Source organism: Pteropus alecto, unplaced genomic scaffold (assembly GCF_000325575.1).
Source record: "Pteropus alecto unplaced genomic scaffold, ASM32557v1 scaffold98, whole genome shotgun sequence".
NCBI lineage: Eukaryota > Metazoa > Chordata > Mammalia > Chiroptera > Pteropodidae > Pteropus > Pteropus alecto.
This window is the reverse complement of record NW_006443570.1, coordinates 10,989,837-10,994,390: the sequence shown is the minus strand read 5'-3', so window position 1 is coordinate 10,994,390 and position 4,554 is coordinate 10,989,837. Positions and strand designations below refer to the sequence as shown.

The 4,554-nt window shown below is 44.0% G+C and overlaps 1 long non-coding RNA gene across 1 annotated transcript in view; it reads right to left on the bottom strand.

Annotated features, from left to right (window-relative positions):
* Positions 1-2,084: 2,084 nt before the first annotated feature.
* The window catches only part of LOC107196596, a 32,586-nt gene continuing 30,116 nt past the window's right edge, over positions 2,085-4,554 (bottom strand). The window contains exons 3-4 of the long non-coding RNA XR_001518041.2: positions 3,577-3,918; positions 2,085-2,261 (exon numbers count right to left, since the gene is read on the bottom strand). This is a non-coding gene — a long non-coding RNA (uncharacterized LOC107196596). The remainder of the gene's footprint in view (positions 2,262-3,576; positions 3,919-4,554) is intronic.

Genomic DNA, 4,554 nt, shown 5'->3' with positions numbered 1-4,554 from the left:
TTTTCCTTCCTCTACTCCCTCTAGGAATCCTCCTCCCAGACACAAAACTGGTCCTAAGATGCCCTCTATTTCCTACTTGAAAAGTCTGAAAAACACCACCAAGAGAGACTCAAGCCACCTTCCTTGCAAAACCCCCCAAGTTCCTGGAAGGCCAGCTGACTTTCTAGGCGCCTGGAAATAGGAAAAGAGAATAGTGGGCCAGGAAGTAAATAAACCACAAAAGGCTGCACCATTCCAGGCTGCACCTGTGAGCATCCCTCGGCTAAAGCCCTGTCAGCGTTTCCATGACAAACTCATATTTCTGGATGCCTCTCTTCTAGCTTCAAGAGCATGCCTTGTGGTAAGACTTGACACTGAAAATGCTTTCATAATTTTTTCCCCTAAAAAGGTTGCATGCTCTAAAAATCCACCTGCTCGTTATATATGTTAGCTTTCCATTCTGAGAGGTTTTTTTTGGATATTGTATTTATACAGTATGCATGCAAGCATACGATATACATGTGGGAGTTCTGTGGTGGAGAGCTGTAATGGCAAGTACGACCACCACACAGCATGATACGACCTCTGCCCTCCCTAAAACAGCTCCCACATTCCTTTGCCTGTCCCAGAGCTTGAAATTGTACCATTAGAGATTTACTATTTTTGAGTTTGAATGATTATCGGTTCCTAAGAGTCTCCTATGACAATGCATCACCCTCTGAAAGGGACTAAGCTACCATCTGATAAAGCATTAGGAAAAGAGCCATGAGTCATCAAGAAGGATGGCCGAAGGGTAGAAGAGCCCTAAAAGAGTAAATGAGTGGCATCCAAGATGGATTACCTGTTTTACAGGTTTGTTAGGCCTGCCTGTGGGAGGACACATGCCTGCACACAGTGCTCTTTATATAGAACAGTTGTTCCCCAAACCTAAATGGTGTTCAGATTCATCTGGGATGCTTCCAAAAATGCAAATATCCAGGCCCTGCCCCCAGACATACTCATAATCAGAGTTTCCAGGGCTGGAGTCAAGCCCAAGACTGCATTGAAGCGAAGCATTCAGGTGATGCTGATGATCAGACAGGCTTAGAAACCATTGATATAGAGGATAGAGTACCAGGAGAAGAACTGGAACACCTGAACTTGGGTTGCAGTATCACCATTTTTTGAGGGTCCCTGGGCACAGCGCTCTCTGAACATGGGGGAAATGTGAAACCTAGCTGCCATGGCCTGTATGAGGCAGTGTTACAGAAATGCCTGTTGAAAACCATCAGACAGTGCAAATGTTAATTGTAATCCCACACACACACAGGGCATGTGGCATACATGGGTACACGTGTTCATGTGCATCCAGGTACGTGAATTTCCTACCAAGAGGGCAGGTCTGATCTTCATTCTCCTTCACCTAAGCTTGTGGCCGTCTTCACTTCTTGATGGACTTTCTCACTTCCAGACATGCTCCCTGCTCTCCTCTTCCAACAGCTTGGCACAGCCCCCAATAACTCAAAAAAGGTTTTTCTATCTAATGGTTTTATCTACCATCTATAATCTCTCAGATGTTCATCCCTTCCAGGGAGTAAGAAGGAAGAGGAGTAGTTGCTCCTGTTTTATAACAAGGAGAAACTCAGGCAGGTGGTTTTAGATGACTTTATACCATTTAAATGAAAATATACAAACACAAAATTCTTCAAGTGTCAGGGTTTCATGGATTTCCTGACACCTTCCCATGGCCCCCCTTGGAGTCCAGGAACCCAGGCAAAAAACACCTGCCCCACCTGGCTCTGGCAGCCCACACCCTCTGAGCTCGCAGAAGGTCCCATTCAAGCACGGGAGACATTCTTTCATCTGTGCCTTTGCTGACTGACTGACTTGTCCCTCCCTCCCCACAAGCTTGGAGATGAACTTGCCTGACCTTCCCTCCTCCTCAAGAAAAAGAGTTAAAATCCAGCGATGCAGTGACATATCACCTATGTCAAGACAGGATCTTCTCAGACCAGACTCTGCCTTCCTGTTCCGGAACCTGCAGCACAGAGCGTCTGAGCTGCAATAAGATGTCAGGAGGATGGATGATCATTTTTGCAATAATGGAAAACACAACTCAGACTGGCTTAAACAATAAAAGGAATCTATTGCTCTGTGACAATAAAAAAAAGTTTGAAGAAGGGTAGGCTTCCTGCAAGGTCCAATCCGTCTGTTCTGTGCTGTTTCTTTTTGTCTCTCCACCCTTCTCCATGATGTCAACTTCGTCTTAAGACTCTCAGCCTTCAAGGTTACAACTTGGTCCCCTGCAGCAGGAGAGAGAATGCAAACTACTTTTTTGATAGTTCCTGTGAAAGAAAGTGGAAGCCTCCTTCCAGAACCGGTCAGTCACCGTCTCCCCACATTTCATTAGCCCACATTGGGAAACATGCCATCCCAATAAAGGCCTCTGACACTGGAGTGCGCACGGCTGGGAAATTCAGAACATAGTAAAGATGGCATGCCTCGATGCTCGGACTCCCAAGTCCTGTCCTTGGGCTTAAACCCCCCACCCCTGTGCAATTCAAACTACTTCCAGGAAAAGAATTAAAGACTCAAAAGAAATGATTTTGTAAATACCCAGGCTCTGGTATTGTCCCACACAGGCCCTTGGCAAAATCCTGAGCCTTCTCAGAAAGGAAAGGAGAAATGGATTTTCACTTTCTAGAAAGGGAAGGAAACAGAATCTGCAGTCAGTCAGCTGAGTGGAATGCAGGCCACGTAGGGAGTTGGAGGCGTGGGGGATTATGCCTCCTTTTTCCCTTAGGCAGCCCTTTGGGTTGCCATGATCAATTTGTTTACCCTCTCTGGCCTCTGTACAAAAAGAGTAAAATGATTATCCCTTCCACTTCACAGCGATCCTCTGTGAGGTACCACAGCTTGGGAGGAAGCTGAGTCTAAGATTCTGGGCTTGTGTTCTACTGTGCAGAAGACAGAGAGCGTGGTGCGTAGAGTGGTTTCTGGCCAGTCCTCAGTTGTCAAAACCATCAGAGGTCTTCTAGTGTAACTCCAATGAAAGTATGGGTCCTATGGGGCCTTGGCTCACTTGAAGGTCATATAATTCAGAAACATGGTTAGGCAACTGAAAGTCATTTTAAAAGAAATTCCAATTATTTAGATCTTTTGAAGAGATAAAAACACTTGGCAATGTTTTTCTAAAGCCTTCTCTTCTCATCCCTAATTCTCACATCCATAGCTACTCAAGGTCCTTTTATAAGTCAAAAGCTTCCATACTCTCTCCAGCACCCAAATATCTCCCCTCTTTCTGAGCTTTATTATGGAGGGTGGTTTAGCCTCTTGCATCCAGTCCTTTTTTCCTCCAGTCTCTCTTTCCACTAATTCTACCAATTCTACGACCCAAAAGATGTGGACATCACAGTTATCAAGCCAAAACTCTCCTAAGAATACTCGCACTTCAATAAATCTTGTCCCTGCCACATAAGTGTCATTGGGGAAGACTTTCAGTCTCATATACATATAGTTTACTCTAATACTATGTATTAGTCAGGGTTCTCCAGAGAAAGAGAACTAATAGGATATATAGAAATATATATAAGATATTTATTATAGGAATTGACTCACAATTATGGAAGCCAAGAGGTCCTATGATCTGCCATCTGTAAGCTGGCAAACCAGAAAAGCTGGTGCTGTACTTCAGTTCAAGTCCAGAAGCCTGAGAACCCAGGGAGCCACTGGCATAAGTCGTGAAGTCCAAAGGCTTGACAACCAGGAGTTCTTATGGCCACAGGCAGGAGAAGATGGACGTCCCAGCTCAAAAAGAGAGAGGGAGAATTCACCCTTCCTCCACATTTTTGCTCTATTCAGGCATCCAACAGGTTGGATGATTGATGCCACTCGCACTGGGTAGGGCCATCTTCTTTACTCAGTCTGCTGCTTCAAATGTTAATCTCTTCCAGAAACATCCTCACAAACAAACCAGAAATAATATCTTACCAGCTATGTGAACATTCCTTAGCCCAGTAGACACATAAATTTATTATTTATTTATTTTTTTAAATTGAAGAAATGATTTAAATTATTTCCCCCCTCGTGTGAGCCTCCGTCTACCTTCCCCCTCTCCCCTCTTACCCTCTGGTAACCACTAGTCCATTGACTATGTCCGTGAGTCTCTGTTTGTCCTGTTCATTTGCTGCTTTTAGGTTTATATCCCACGTATAAGTGATATCATGTGACTTTCCACTTTTTATGTCTGGCTTATTTCACTTAGTATGATTATTTCAAGGTTCATCCATGTTGTTGCAAATGGCAGTATTTCATCTCTTCATATGGCTGAATAATATTCCATTGTATAGAGGTACCACAGCTTCTTTAGCCAATCATCTATCGTAGGACACTTCCGTTGCTTCCATGTCCTGGTCACTGTGAGTAACGCTGCTGTGAACATCGGTGTGCAAATATCTTTTTGGATATAGGTTTTCAAGTCTTTGGAGTAAATACCCAGTAGAGGGATTGCTGGATCATATGGTAGATCATTTCTTAGGTTTTTGAGGAATCTCTATACTGTTTTTTATTCTTGAGATAGGACTGTATTGCTATGCA